Source organism: Eubalaena glacialis, chromosome 8 (assembly GCF_028564815.1).
Source record: "Eubalaena glacialis isolate mEubGla1 chromosome 8, mEubGla1.1.hap2.+ XY, whole genome shotgun sequence".
In the NCBI taxonomy this organism is placed as follows: domain Eukaryota; kingdom Metazoa; phylum Chordata; class Mammalia; order Artiodactyla; family Balaenidae; genus Eubalaena; species Eubalaena glacialis.
In genome coordinates this window covers 18,662,899-18,679,158 of record NC_083723.1, presented here as the reverse complement: position 1 = coordinate 18,679,158, position 16,260 = coordinate 18,662,899, and the positions used below count along the sequence as shown (strand labels likewise).

The 16,260-nt window shown below is 46.1% G+C and overlaps 1 protein-coding gene across 12 annotated transcripts in view; it reads right to left on the bottom strand.

Moving 5' to 3' along the window:
- The window catches only part of ATXN7L1 (ataxin 7 like 1), a 245,838-nt gene that overhangs the window by 203,426 nt on the left and 26,152 nt on the right, over positions 1-16,260 (bottom strand). The gene's annotated exons all lie outside the window — the stretch shown is intronic.

Sequence of the window (16,260 nt, the reverse complement as noted above, 5' to 3'; positions counted from 1 at the left end):
CAACCTTTTGAGGGAGGAACATTATTATTCCCATTTTACGGAAGAGGAGGCTGAGGCCAACCTCACACACTTCACAGTTTATCAGAGGCAGAGCCCAAAGGGAGGAAGGAGCTGGTGGGAGGAAAAACACCAGGTTTAGAAGCTAGAACACTCACTGAAGGAAACAGGTTGTGAACTTCACCGATTTCTACAGGAGAAACACACGGGTTCTGTTGGCAAGGATATTCGCAGCTTATGCGATGAGAGCTATTTTCTGTGAAGACACTTTTCAAATTATGTCTTCATGGGATAATGCCTTTGACAGAGCAAATGAAAAGAGAATTTAACTACTAGATAAGCAGTCTTATTTGCTTTTTTCACAAGGGAAGATGAGCAAATATGTAGCTTCCGATCTCCAACTTGGAGAAGGCAATCAATATCTTTGACAGGCTCAGTCCTCGACTAGCAAAGTGAAAACACAGCCATTTCCCCACAGAGACAACGTTCCTAGGGACCCATGTGGAGGAGGGAAGAGAAACACTTGTGGGATTTTGTGATAATTTAATAATTTTAATGAACTGAGATAAAAAAAAAAAACCCCATAAATCCACACTCACTGAGAAATCCACACCACTGCCAGCTTCCCCCTCTTCAGTGTTGACCAAAATTGTAGACTTCAGTGCAAATGATCAAAATGCACTTACCAGAGTAAGGCTATTTCTGCTAGAGGGGAAAACACTAAAACTTCCTTTCAGAACGGGCCAAAGACAGAATGTTGTTTACATTCCAAGCAAAATCACAGGCACTTAACAACTGATGTTACAATGACCGTACAAGGACCTTCTCTGGAAAGAAGGGATTAAAAAGAAAATATCCAGTTATTACAAACTGCTGCCTGAGGTTGGCGAAGAGACAGCTTTTCTGAAACCTTCCCCACGGGAAGGCTGTGAGGGAGCTGAGACGCCCCCTCTGGTGCACGGGTTCCAAGGAGGAGGTCATTAGGAGAGTCCTTCTTGCTGAGGTTGCCCCAAGAGCCTCACTCAAAGCTGGCGGCTGCAGCCCCACTTTACCGACGAGGAAGAGGCTCCGGAGGTGAAGTCACCCGTTCCCGGTCATGCCAAGTATCGGAGGCGGAACCGACACCGAGGTCTGTGCCCAAAGCCGGGAACCCTCTGGCAAAGCTGGAGGAGGGGCTGGAGGGACAGCCAGGGGGTCTTCAGCCCTCCTGATCCCACCCCTCAACTTAAGCCGGGGTTCCACTTTATCAGTTTCATTGATCAGGCTTTTGCTTAAGATTGGTTTTGGGAAAATGGTCTTATTCTGCAAATAACATCGTTGACAACAAAGATGACGCCTGTGAAAACCACAGCCCCGCGCCTGAGGCATGCCTTGAGTTGTGACTCGAAGAGTGTTTTACCTTCTTCTCTCCCACAGCCCCTGCGGGGGAGTGGGGTGTGGGGTGCGACCGGTGGTGACTGTGGAAGAGGATACGATGTCACTGCGTGGGAAATGTTATACATACCTAATGTGTGATTTGGCAACAGAAGATAACATCTGAGTCATAAAGCAGCCCTACATCAAAACAGTAAATCAAAAGCAAACAATGTGGGAAAATAAATTCCTGTATTCTTACAGAGCCTGTGTTGGGAGGATTCCCATCCCAGGGCTCTTAGCCCATAAATCAACAAATACGTCCCTTCTCTAAGAGGCAGTGAGAACCAACATTCCCGCCTCCGCACGGGGAAAGGGAGATTAGGACAGTGTGTGCCATGCCTGACACGTCCACTGGCCCTGGAGACTAGAGTGGGCTGCGTGACCTGTGATCCCCCTTGCGAAGAGTGTTTTATCGTAGACTATTGTAGGGTGAACATTTTAAAGGGCAAGGTTCACAGAGCTGTCCTATTCAGATTTTAGAGACATTTTCAAGTCCAGTGCTTCTCAATCCAGGTTCCCAAGGAGCCCTGGGGTGCCTCAGAAGTATCTCGGGGTTCACCCCAGGGACATCTGCCCATCCTCCTTCAACCAGAAAAGTTCCTCTTTCTGTGTTTTCTACAGAGGGCTCTAAGTAAGGTTTGGATAAGAAATGAGGTGCTCTAGTCTACCCTTATCATATCATAGATGAGGTGACAGAGATAAGGCTCAGAGAGGGAGAGTAAGTTGTGCACTGTCACACAGTTGGTTAATGGTCAAGTTCCAGCCTGCCTGCTCAATGCCCTGCCCCTTTCACCACCTTTGTAGCAGGAAGGATTCTGCTTCAAAGTAACCGAATAAATGTGAATACCATGTAGTCTCACCACTGCAGCAAGAAAGGCTGAAGGCACCTCAGGCCCATTCAGAAGGTCTCCTAAACAGCTCAGGGAAAATCGCGAGGGATTTAGAATGCTTTCAAGAAAGCAACTGCTTGTGGTAATGGCGATTCCAAATTCCCAATTTCCAACTCTGTGGGCTGAGCTGAGCAACAGGTGGACAAAATCATTATGTAAGGAACACCTGCCAACATCCAGAAAGAGACGGCTGTGGGCCAGGAAGCATGAAAAATGCCCTGGAAGACATCTGGCTAAATGTGGCAGATTGATCACCAAGCTTAACTCTACTCTCTCCTGAAGCCCTACTAAAATGACAGTAAATTTAATTTTTAAAAGGCATAAACTATAAGAACAATGTAAATAAGAGAGGAGATAAGAGTAGACCCAAGATGCCAACAAAATTTTGGATGCTGCTGCAGAGCAGTTGGACAAGTGGCAAAGGACTTAGTAAACCTCAGCCAGTGAGTGGGATGGGGTGGGAGGTGGATTCAGGCTAATTTGAACCGTAAAGGTCCAGGAAGGTCCAGGATTGGAGGCACAGGCTACCTAGAAAACAGGAGTGAGGGGCAGGCTAAAAACAGGAAGTTTGCTGCAACGTCTGTATAACCTGATACGCTTTGCCTCTCTCTGGCTAAAGACTGTAGAAATCAAAGAGTTGTTTAAGAAAGGACATGAAATAATAGTACACTAGGCAGGCTTCTCTGTACTAGGCAGGTTTCTCTGGTGGTGCAGTGGTTAAGAATCCACCTGCCAATGCAGGGGACACAGGTTCGAGTCCCGGTCCGGGAAGATCTCACATGCCGCGGAGCAACTAAGCCCGTGCGCCACAACTACTGAGCCTGCGCTCTACAGCCCGTGAGCCACAACTACTGAAGCCCGCACACCTAGAGCCAGTGCTCTGCAACAAGAGAAGCCACCGCAATGAGAAGCCCACGCACCGCAACGAAGAGTAGCACCGCTAGCCACAACTAGAGAAAGCCCGCGCACAGCAACGAAGACCCAATGCAGCCAAAAATAAATAAATAAAATCAATATATTTTTTTAAAAACCAGTACACTAGGCGACTCAGCTGTGAGTAATACTTACACGGTCATAATGATACAAGCCTCCACACTGATTTAGTGAACAACTGCCATGTAACTACATTGGAAGGATGGATGGAGGAGAAGTGCTTGTGTGGATGACCTATCAAAGAAATAATAACTTCCATGAAATATCTTCCATGAAAGTTATTAGATAATATTAAACTTAAAAATATCTAGAAATGGCAGGGAAAGCCAGTTATATATTTTAAAGTATAGAAGAAAATATCACGAAAAATAGTGAAAAGTATTCTGGAAGTATTTGCATCTGGGGAGTAGAAATCAAGGAAAGGGAGGGGATTGCTGATTTTTCTTGCAAAACGTATAGTATAGTTTGGGTTTTGATAAAAATAAAAATTTGTGATGCTAGGCCAAAGACTTGCTAACCAAAGGAAGAATTCTTACTGACAACACTAAATTGGATTTTTTCTTCTCTGCAGAAAAAAGAGTTAACCTCTTAACTCGTTCCCCTGGCTCCAGGGCCAACTCCCGAGCATATTTAGCACATGCTCTGCCAGGGTCCTCTTCCGGCAGTTCCATGTGGTCATGTCACCCTCGGTTCAAGGCCCCCGTGCTAGAAGATGAAACCCACAGCCTGGGCCCATCAGCTCATCCACAGCTTTCTCCTTGGTTTCCCAGCCTGGCCCTGTGCCCCTCCCGGGTGGGTATACTTGGCCCAGGACCAGTCTGCTCCTGACCCCTTTTCCTGTGGAGGGAGCCAGCCATCCGCTCTGCAGGCAGGTCTCACCTCCTGGTCAAGGTCTTCCCCGAGTCCCTCCACCTGACTCTAGGAAAGGATCCTCCCCCTGTCCTGGACAAAGGCCGCCCTGCATGGGGCCACTTTCCTACCCTCAGCACACTGGCTACGTTTCCATTTCACTTTTCTAATCATTTAGGCCTCAGCACAAAGGTCAGCTGTAGTTTTCCCTACCCACCCTACCCATGGCATTACCCTTTTGGATTTCTTTCAGAGTAGATTTTACCACCTGGGATTATCTTGTTTACCTATTTATTGTCTGTCTCCCTCCTACGTGGGGCGAGGGCTTTGGCTGTCTTGTTCACCGTTGTATCCTGAGTGCTGTGCTTGGGGCATAGTAGGTGCTCAATAAATATCTGGTGATGAATGAATGAATGCATGAAGGATTAAAAAAATGCACCCTCTGGTCCTGTTGGACATAACAGGTCCGTGCGCTCTTTCTCAGCCCACTCGACACAGAAATCCGCTCCCACTGCTTCACTCTCCTGTTGAAGTCGTCCGTGGCCTCCAGTTCACTCGTTAATTCTCATCTCTCTCTGCTCCTCAGCAGCATGTGATAGGATCCATCACTTCATCTGGAAACACCAGGAGGCAATACCCTCCGGCTTTTTCCCCTTCCGCACAGCCCCGGCCTCTGATCCAACCTCTCTCTCCTGTATTCACCTGGGTTGTCCAAGGAAGTGTGTGTCCAAACTCACAATTGTAAATACTAGCCCACAATACCTTTTCTGCAATTCTGAAATCCGAAAGCCCTAAAACCAAGTTTTTACATAACTTTGGTGCCAAAACTTATTTCATGATGACACCGGATCCCAACTGACATGAGGCAGTTTCTAGTCTTTATTTATCTACTGAAGTGTGAACATTATAACTTGCTGTAGACATACCTGTGTGTTTGATTACAGGTGATGGCTCAGATCTCAATGGGAGCGTTAATTGATTATCTTTCTAAAATCTGAATAGAGCTGAATTCTGAAACCCATCTGCCCCAAAGGGGGTTGCATATGGTCCTGCACCATCTGGTCACCGACGACTCTCGCAGAAGCAGTTCTGGCCACCCCTACCCCACGCTCACCCAGCCCCTGCCTGCTTGACTCTCAAGGGTCTGAAAGGTGAAGCTTGCAACCTGCACTCAGCATGTCCAAAACAGAACTCCTGACTTCTCTCCTTCCCACAGGTTCACCGGTCTCAGTTATGCCCCCATCACACACCCCAGCTGCTTGGACCAAGAAACTAAGAATCATCCTGAATCTCTCTCTCCACCCTCCCCAGTCCTGCCTTTAATGACTCAGGAAGTAGGGTCAGCTCCAAGGTGTCCTGGATGTGCCCACTGCCAACCACATTCACCACTACCCCCAGGGTAAGCCTCCCTGCTGGCTTCCCTTCCACCTTGACACCACTACAGCTGATTCTCCACAGAGCAGACAGAGCTTTAAAAAACTGAAGTCAGATCAAGTCACTCCCTTGATTACAACCCTCCAAAGGCTTCTCTTAACACTAGAATAAAACCTTAACTCCTGCATAACCTACAAGGCCCTCCACGGCTGGGCTCCTGCCTCGCACTCTGACCTTATCTCCTATTACACTCCATCTTACTCAGTTTCCTCCAGCCACGTAGCTCCCCTCTTTCCCTGCCCCAGGACCTTTGCACCTGCTAATCCCTCTCCCCCAGACTCTTACCTGTTTCTCTCCTCAAGTCATTCAGTTCTCTGACCAAATATCATCCCCTGCCACTCACAGCCCATCATTCACTCTCCACCTCCTTGCTGCATTATCTTTGGTTTACTGACTCTGTCCCCTAGTAGACTGTAAGGTCCATAAGGCTGGGAGTTTTGCAGTTTTGTGAGCCACTGACTCCCCTGTATTTAAGGCCTAGCCTGGCACATACTACATGATCAATAAATACCTGTTGAATAGAAGAATGAATAAATGTGCGTACTGTATACCATGTGGAAAATAAAGAATATAATGAAGATAATAAAATCATCCCTAGAATCCCACTGCACAGATACAAACTTATACATACACAAGTATGTGTGTTTAACCAAAAAAATATAACCAACATAATTGGTAATGTTCTATATATCTTGATAGGGATTTGAGTATGCATTTGCCAAAATTCAATAACTGTACACTTAAGGTTTGCATATTTATATTTCATTGCGTGCAAATTTTCCCTCCAATGAAAAAAATTATAAACAAATACTGAACACTAGTTAATGGTATGCATGCCCAAGTACTGACAGGAACGTGTACTGATGTCTGCAACTTACTTTAAAATGCATAAAAAAATAAGATGGCTTATTGAATGGACGGAAGGAAGATAGATAGATAGATATGTATCTATCATATATCAAATATATATTTATCATATATACGATAAAGCAAATATAATAAAATGTTAACGGTAGAACTAGTAGTAGTTCTAAGGGAGAGTTCACTGCAAAATTCTTTCAATTAGGCTGTATGCTTGAAAATTTTCATAATAAAATGTTGGGAACAAATAATTCGGGAACATACTGATTACAGTTTGTATCCTCTGTGGTTCACTGAATATTTGATTGTATTTTCCCATATCATTACTGTCTTTGAAAGCATGGTTTCAAATGGCTGTGCAGGATGCCACTGGATAGATGAACCGCAACTTACTGAGCCAGTCTCCTATCTTTGGACACACAGACCATCTTCAGTTTTTAACTTTTATCAATAACAGAGTAATGAAAATCCTTGTCTATACATCTGTGTGCATAAGTATGTTTATTTACTCATTGTACACTCCCAGAGGTGCAATCACTAGGGTCAAATGTCATAACATTTTAGAATCCTCATACATATATGCTGCCCACTGCCTTCTTGAAAGGTAGCCATTGAACAGGGATATTCTTATTATCTGGTGAGTCTGCAGATTTCTTAAGGGAGAGGAACTGTTCTACTCTGTGCCTACCACTAAGCCTAGCACACTGTAGGCAGGGGGGAAAATATCTCAGATTACATCAAAAGAACATATCACCAGAACTAATTCTGCCGTATCTTGGAGAAAAACGGTGAAAGATACTTTTCTTTATGGAAAATCTGAGGCTGCCTGGCGAGGAAAGGGCTGCAGACAGAAGGCAAGGACTGAGGTCTCCCTGAGACCCATGATGTCACCAGGAACCTAAGACCAGTTTTTCCGGGGTTAAAGGAAGTCTCTGGGACTCACTGAAGAAATTATGGTTCAATCAAACAATGGAACGTTCTGTGGCCTTTAAACAGAGTGAGGCCAAGCCATATGAACTCTGGTGGGAAGATGGTTAGGCTGGATGCTAAGGGGAGAAGTGAGCAAGATGCAGAATAGAGGGAGGGGCCACATCCTCAGGGCTGTGCGGGGCGGGGGAGGTTGACTTTACTCCATGCCCCTCTGGACAGTGGGTTGTTGTTGGTTTTTTAAACAATTTTAACTTTCAAAAAAAGGTAGTTCCCAGAGGTAAGGGGGACGAAGTTGGTGGGGACTGTTCTTTGAGGCCACTATTTGGATTTAGTATGTCAGTGTTCTGGCTAAGACTTCAGTATACTAGCATTTCAGTCTTCAAATTTACCAGAGAAGAAGTCCTCACCTTACAAACTGGTTTTGTTCCACAAGTTCATTTGTAAGTTCTTGTTTGAAACTTGGGATATATTTCCGTCTAAGATGGAGGCAGTTTCTATTCTGATGGGCAAGATCTTTTCTGACCATTCATGAAATCAAAATAGATCTGATTTTCATAAAGGGCAGTAAAACACTATTGGCAGAGATCATGAAGGGGACTTTCACAGGACTGGTGACAGAGGCTGTAAGTTTTCTTAAAAAAAAAAAAACTTTCTAGGGAAGTCTGGCCAGTGGTACCCTTATTTTCCCCCACCCTTTTTTTCTTTTAAAGAGGGAAGAATAGCAGGTTAGAGAAAAAACCCTCAGAACTTTCCTTAGTAACTGGCTAAGGGACGAAAGTGAGAGAGGAAAGAGGTCTTAAATAAATGTGTGAGAAGAAGATCCTTCTGAGGTGATGTGATCCAGTGAGCAAGGGGCCAAGGGAAGGAGGGGCCGGCATGGGCTGCACCCCCAGAATAAAGTAGAAGAAGGGCAGTGACACCAAGAGGGGCAGAGCCCAGACCTGTGGGGCTTGAGGAGGAGGAGTGCGGGATGAGGCCTCAGAGATGAAGCCCACAGGGAACTTGAACCCTCCAGTGAAGGGAATGTGTCTACGCACAGACCTCAAGGGCAGCAAAGAAATATTCTTGAGCCTCATGTATATCAACAGAAATGCGGAACTTCCAATGGTTTGGAACTTCAGTAGGTCCCAATCCCACAAGCACTGCCCTTGGATCACTAATCAGTTTGCAGATGACAGTGACAACAGGGCAAATGATTGCCAGTAAATAATGTACGTTTCTATCACATGGAAGAGATAATATATTTAGCTGAAAGTCCTATTCTACCAGGAGGACATGAAGTCCCCGAATCACACAAGAGCTGCAGGGTCACTCAAACGACCAAAAATGATCTGAGGACCAAAAAAACAACTTAAGAAATAAGATGAATGTGTTAAAAGCCCAGGAGAAAGCAATAAGGAAGAAAAACAGGATGCCAGTATTTAAATGGTATGGCAATGAGGCCCCCTGTGCATGGTGGAGGGTGAAACTTCCAGAGATGAGGTGAAGGAAAAGTGAATTACCGAGTGACAGATGGCAGACACGATCAGGTGGCATAAGGATCTGCAACAGAAAGTGCTTCACTAAGGGCAGGCGGTACCTAGCACACCTCTGCCGCCTCCACACCAGGCCCTGAACAGATACTCGAAGAATATCTGTGGATTTGAGGTTATCTTGAAGGCATTCATCAGACCACGGACTGGCCTTCTTCTGATTACTCCCTATTTCTTCAGATCTACAATGTCGTACTTTTGTACTGGTAAGAAAAAACTGACTGGATCAGTTAAACTATGACACAGCATGAATTTTAAGACGCATCTCAGCTCTAGAGATGTTAGAATTGTGAAAATAGCGGGCATCTTAGAAGCGTGAAAGATGGTAGATTGAAAAGATACTACCTGTTTGGGGAAGGGTGCACGGAACTATGACGACACGTCTCCCTGCCTCCCCCAGACCCCTCTCGCCAGCACCCACGAGAGGAGGGCCTGTAATGTAGCTCCATAAGATGCGGGGAAAGCTGAGAAGCAGGTAGATGCATGGAAGAGGGATCCACAGAAGAAAGTAGGCCCAGGGATGTAACGACTCCCTGTGGACCTGATTTCCAGTCTCCGTGGAAGGTGAACTCGGCCACGGGGCACCGGTCTCCGGCCACTGGTCTCTGGCCACCCTTCTCCGCTCACACGGTGAGCCCAGTGGCAAGCATGCAGCTTCCGTGGGACCAATGGTGGGAGCGCCAGGCCCCGGGGGACGTGTGCCAAGTGCTCGCCTTCCTCGTGAATGCACATGGCACCCAAGCATCCTCTCATTCTCTCGCTATGGGGCAGGTCCTAAAAGCAGGAGTCGGGCTGCACAGGAAATGTGTTTGCAAAGAATGAACCAAGTCTTCTCCCTCAGAAAATAGCCTCCCTCCAGCCTCCTTCAAGGGAGTTGGAAAGGAACGCTGCCCATTTGCAAATCAATAACTTACAGTGGCTGTGTAGACAATAAAGCACAAAATGTGATGCTAGAGACCCATAATGGCTCAGTGTTCGAACATAATCCTGCCCTCCAAGTAGCAGACGAGGATCCACACAGGCCTCCTGCCTGCGTCTGCCTGCTGCCGCACCGAGGGCTGGCGGTCTGTCTGCCTTCCTTTCTTTCTTCTTTTTTTTAAGGGGGGGGAGTTGGAAAATCAGAAGGCTACAGCTGAGACAGCTGCCAGGAGCCAACGACTCTCGACATTTTACCACTTCCTCCTTTTCACAGCTATTTGCATGAGGGTTGTTAGGAAAACACCTATTCCAGAAGGGAGACAATTTAATGGAAAAAGCATCTCAATCATTCACTTTCAGCCAGAATCTCACAGACTCAAAGGCACTTGACAGGATCCTTGGAAATCAGGAGAAACAGCTGCCATGCAAGCCACGCCCCCAGGGATTTCAGCCTTTTGGTACCAGGGGAGTCGCCCATGCAGAAAGATCTGTTAGATTCTGTGAGATCCCGGTCAGGAGCAGCAGCTGGGAGCCCAGGTAATAAAACTGATCTCCACCCCACCTGGATCAGCCCCTGCTCAACCTGCAGACAATAAAAAGGGCCTGGGGCCGGCGACAATTTTCCCCTGAAGGTTGCACATCCTTCTAATTACTCTCTGAGTCTGGCACCGGAGCAAGAGCCCTGGGCCATACAGCGATGACCTGGACTCCTGGATCCATGGGGACCAAGCCAGCTGGGTCTCTGGGAATTCAGGGGTGAGCCACGATCAACCCACTTGCCCCATCTGAAGGGTTAGCGGGGACACGGCACTGCTTCCTATCCATTCGTGCAAGAGAGACTCTGAGGAACCCGGCTCACTCTCAGCAGAAAAGCAAAGGAATCCATTTCCTCATGAAGGGTAATCCCTGCTCAAACATGCATTCCTCAGATTAGACAAAATCGCTGAAGCACTCTTTGAATTGCCCAACTTTAGGGAAAGCCAGCCCCAGCAGGAGGCACCCCTGCAAAGCAGCAACCAAATGAGCCAACAACATCTGACACATTCGGCTGTGGGTTCTGGTGCAGAGGTTTTTGCCTTTTGCAAGGGCCAAATGGCATGCTCTTATGGGCAGTGGCTCAGCTGAGAGAGGTTTCTAGGAAGCTGTTGCTGCTGCATGCAGGAAAAAAAAAAAGAAAGGAAGAAAGAAAAGGAAAAAAGAAAAATGAAGCCTCTGGATTTTGTGCACTTACAATGAATATCAAAACTTGAACCTAGAAGATGGTCGCCTGGTGGCCTGGCATCTCTCCTTGGCCTAAGCACTGCAAATCTAACGTGGGGATTTCCGAGCCTCGGCCCAACACACTCTTCACCGGACCTCACTTCCAATTTGTCGGGCACACGGGTATAATTGCCGGCGGCTTCTGCATTTGGACTGGGTTCCAGACGGCACCTGATTAGCACGTATGAGTCTGTTTGGGCCAGTTGGCCTATATCGGACGGTCCATCTAGGGCATTAGTCAGTTCAAGCAAAGGGCAGAAGGACATGAGTCTTTTTCCCTCCCCCGCCCCGCCCCGCCCCGATCTCAGCATCCCCGGAAGACAGGGAAGAGCTTCAATACCCCCCGGGGGGCTGGCAGCCTTAGATCCAGTCCTGCGCGCAGGACAGAGAACACTGAGGAGTCTTCGTGTCCTCCTTGCACTCAGACAGCCTGTGAACACCCGTGGAAAAATACACCTATTAAGCACCTACCACGTGCCAGGCACCGGAAAGAAGAATGAACATGAGACACGGGCCCTGTCTTAAAGGAACCCAGAGCCTGCAGGGAAGAAAAGGTGAATAAGAAACAATGATAAGATAGGAGAGATGCCGTAACAGAGCCACCTGAAATGTGCCAGGAAATAGACGAGGGAGGACCCGGTTAATCATGCATGTGGCTGGGGGCCAGAGGGGTCTGAGCAGAGTGACAATCAGCTCTGAATTTTGGAAAAATTATTCTGGAAATGATAAGACTAGACTGGGGAGAGGCAGTCACTAGAAGGAGGGAGGGCGGTTAGGAGGCTGCTGTGAAGGTTCTAGAGAATGAGGGCGTGCACGAGGGCTGCCACTGTGGGGGAGAAGAGGAGGAGCCAGAGCAGAAGTGCTTCCGGCTGCAGGCAGGAGGGGAGAGAAGCCTGCCTGGGCCTGCGTGCGCACGGCTGGGTTAAAAAGCCATAGTATGAGTGTGTTTCATGTTTGGTAATTGCAATCATTGTTGCTTTTGTTGTGGTCATCCATGTACAATGCTTGGTGTCAGTCTATTTATCTCTTGTAAAAATAAAATACAGTGTGTGTGAAAAAAAAAAAAAACATTGTCAAGTGATTGGAGATGAACCTTAGGTTATAGTGTATGGATAAATGTCATTTATGTAGATATTCCAAAATTTATATGGAATCCCTAACATCTGATATGTCCTGATATGTTATCAATCATAATACTAGTTATTCTAAAATGGTATATCCAAGTTTCCTGCTAATTGCATTGTACTCAAATCTTTAACAATGCTATTTTAAGTTTTGTCCTGATGCTTTTACAAAATGAAGATTTCCAAGAAGACTGATAAAAAGGAACTTTTTCACAAATATAAGTTTCTGATAGCCTTTAGATAATATCACTGGACTGGGTAACAAATGACAAAACTTATGGGAAACCTGATTATTTCATCCAGATCAATGGGAATTAATTACATGGGACTGAATGAACTGGTAAATATGATTTATAACTTTATGACTTTGGGAAATATACTGACTTTAATCTTTGTTTTTCGGAAAAACATTTTCTCTTATGCTATGACCTACAACAAGTTGATAAAGTATGCCTTTGTAAACGAAAAAAAAAAAAAAAAAGCCTGGTGCATTGAATGTCTCCATCCAGCCTGCCAACATACCACATTTCCGCCACATTTTCTGAACTTCCTTGATCCTCAGATTCACCTCTGCTAGGATCTGAGCAACATTCTGGCTTCCAGCTCTACCTTTTATATCTTCTCCAGATCATGCATCCCGCTGCCCGCCCCCCAACAGCTTCCAAACCTCCCGCCCACCTAAGTGTCTAAGGTGGTGCCATGGAGCCTCCCTGCCCTTCTCTGCATCTCCAGGGGCTCCAGAACCAGCAGCCCCAAGAAGGAAATGGGGTGTACTCCCTGCTTGATCCTCTGCATGGGCCCCTTTCCAAATACAAACCACAAATAACTGGCTGGAGATGAGTACCCAGGGTGACCTGCCCCAGCTGGTAGCAGGAGTTCCAGGATCCATCTGGTCTACCTCTACCCCCGAGTCTGGCCCCGTGGAGTAGGGCAATCTTGGAGTCTTCCCCGAAACTCTTCTGGGATATTTTTGTGTGACCAGAGAAATCTGGACATGAGATGACAATCCTAATTTCTTTGGTGAAGTCCAGAAAAAATGCATTGAGGGTGGGACTAGGACAGATTGCTGGGACAGAGGAGCCCCAGGTATTTTTCCTGTAACTCTAATTGCTAATATCTAAGGCAGGAGTAACTCTGGAGCTGTGTGTACTGGATAGTGTTTATAGTCATCAGAAGATTTCCCAGTGTATAACTGCATTAGATCCCTACAACAGCATGGGAGGTAGGGGGGTTACAAACTCCTAGGAGGAGAGCATGAGAGCACAGATTCAGTGGCGGATGCCTGGGTTGGAACCTGGCTCTGCCATTCACTGACTCTCTGACTCTGGACAAGTATTCCACTTCCTCGTGCCTCAGTTTCTCCGGATGGGAAATGGGACTACTACTAATGCCTAGCACAGAGTGAGCACTTTATAAGCATTTGTTAAAGAAAGATCTCCACTTTAGAGATGACTTAAACACAGTGCTGACAGGCTGAGGAACTTGCCTGAGGCTGCCGGGCTGGAATGTGAGGTGGAGAATTAGAATTCTTTGGCTCCTAGGCCATGCTCTTCATGCCATGTCAAGCTACTCTGGGAAGCCCCTACTCTCCGGCAAGCTCCTTATCCTTCCTGGGAAAGGGCCTTTACAAGGAATACAATGTATATCATCATCCTACAGCGATAACTATTAAAGTAGAGGGTATCTTTTTTTTGAAGTGTATTATTGAGATAAAATTCATATAACATAAAATTTATCATTTTAACCACTTTAAGTATAAAATTCAGTGGTTTTTAGTATATTTGCAATGTTGTGCAATCATTACCATATCTAATTCCAGAATATTCACCACCCCAAAAAGAAACCCTGTACTTCCCCATTCCCCTTACACCCCAGCCCATGACAACCATTATCTACTTTCTGTCTCTAAGTTTATTGTGGACATTTCATATAAATGAAATCATATTATATGTGGTCCTTTGTTTCTGGCTTCTTTCACTTAGCATAACGTTTTCAAGGTTCATCCATGTTGTAATGTGTCAGTACTTCATTCCCTTTCATGGCCGAATAGTATTCCATTGTAGGATATACCACCTTCTGTTGACCGATTCATCAGTCGGTGGGCATTGGGGTTATTCCCACCTTTTGGCTATTGTGAACAGTGCTTCTATGAACACTGGTGTATAAGTTTTTGTGTGCACTTGGGTATATACCTAGGAGTGGAATTGCTAGATCATACGGTAACACTATCTTTAACCTTTTCAAGGAACAAACTGCTTTCCACAGTGGCTATGCCATTTTACATTCCCACAAGCAATCTACAAGGGTTTCAATTTCTCCACATCCTGGCCAACCCTTGTAATTTTCCTTTTCTCCCCCCCTAAATATATATATTCTAGCCATCCTAGTGATGTTATGTCATATCTCATTGCAGTTTTGATTTGCATTTCCTTAATGACTAATGATGTTGGGCATTTTTTTCATGTGCAGTACATTTTTATGTTCTTGATACTGTGGTAACTGATATAAAAGATATGAGGTCTTGGGCACCTTTTCTTAGATGAAGAGGTGGGCCTGGTGGATGTGTACAAAGCTGACCCACATGCAGATGGCAGCAGGGAAAACTAACACCCAACACACAGGTTCTTATGTGCAGCAAGCGATTGGTGGCCTCTAGGGGTAAGGAGGGATCTGGAAATTTGCACGGGCCCACAAAAGCTTTCACATCCATCATGGGCCCATCCTGCTCTGTTCCTCTCGCTGATTATTGGGGCACATCTGTTTTTGTGGGTCTTCTTGACTGCCTCCACCTTTAGAATGGCAGCCCAACTTCCTCCAAGGGCTTGAAGGTGGGATTAGCAAGAGGCTCTGAGATGCTCAGCTGGTAAACCAATCTCAGGCCTGAGCAAAGCTGGGGAGCTAAGGAAATGCCACATGACAGCTCCATCTCAGAAGCTAAGGGAGCAGATGGCCTGAAATGCCAGCCAAAGTCCGGGCTGGGCACTCACTGAAGCAAAACCCTCCTGCGGTACAGGGGCAGCAAAGTGGCCCCGGGTTGACTGATACACGAGCGCTGTGAGTTTTGAGCCAGTCTGCCAAAAGCAAAGGCAGACTGCAGCTGGGCAAGGACTTTCCTGAAAACAGGCCACTGGCCACCATGGTGAAGGATGGTTACCGCAAATATGGGTGTCCCCGGCCCCATGTTGCCTCTTCTTTTCAATGGTCTTCTGGCCATTTCATCATTTTCCAGGGCCTTCTCCAGAAACAAGAGAGAAGAAAGACACCAGTGCATGCTCCAGCAGTTCTTGCAGATAGGTATGGCTAAGGGAGTCAGGCTGAAGTCAGTGGACCCCTGCTCTATATACTATTGTGCAATAAACTGCCCCAGTATTAGTGGCTTAGAACCACTAATTCTCTCACGGGTTTGTGGATTGAGTGGACTCGCTGAGCAGTCTTTCCTTAGGACCAGATGTTAGCTGAGGCTGTCATCAAATGAAGGACCTACTGGACCAGATGCCCCAGGGGGCTCATTTAGAGCTGGTACATACTGCTGGTCATCAGCTGGAAGCTCAGCTATGGATGTCCACTGGAGCGCCTACACCCCAAAGGGCCTGGGCTTCTTGCAGCATGGCAACTGGGTTCTAAGAGGGAGTGTCCCAACAGTGAATGTTCCAAGAAACTCAGGCAGAAGTTGTAAGGCTCCTATGACCTAGCTTCAGCTGTCACATGGTGTCACTTCTGTTGGTCAAAAGTGAGTCACAGGGAACCCTTCCCAACTCCACGAGGCCAGTATTACCCTCCCAGACAAAGGTATCATAAGAAAAGAAAACCAGAGATCAAATCCCTTATGAATATAGATGTATAAATCCTCAACAAAATACTAGCAAATTCAGCAACATATAAAAAGATTATACACCATGAACCAGTGGAATTTATCCCAAGAATACTAGAGCAGTTGAATATATGAAAAGCTATCTCTGTAATACACATTAATAGAATAAAGAACAAAACCACATGACCATTTCAGTGGATGTAGAGAAAGCGTTTGGTGAAATCCAACACCCTTTCATGATAAAAATACTCAATAAAGTAGGAATAAAAGAAACTTCCTCAACTTGTTAAGGGTATTTATAAAAA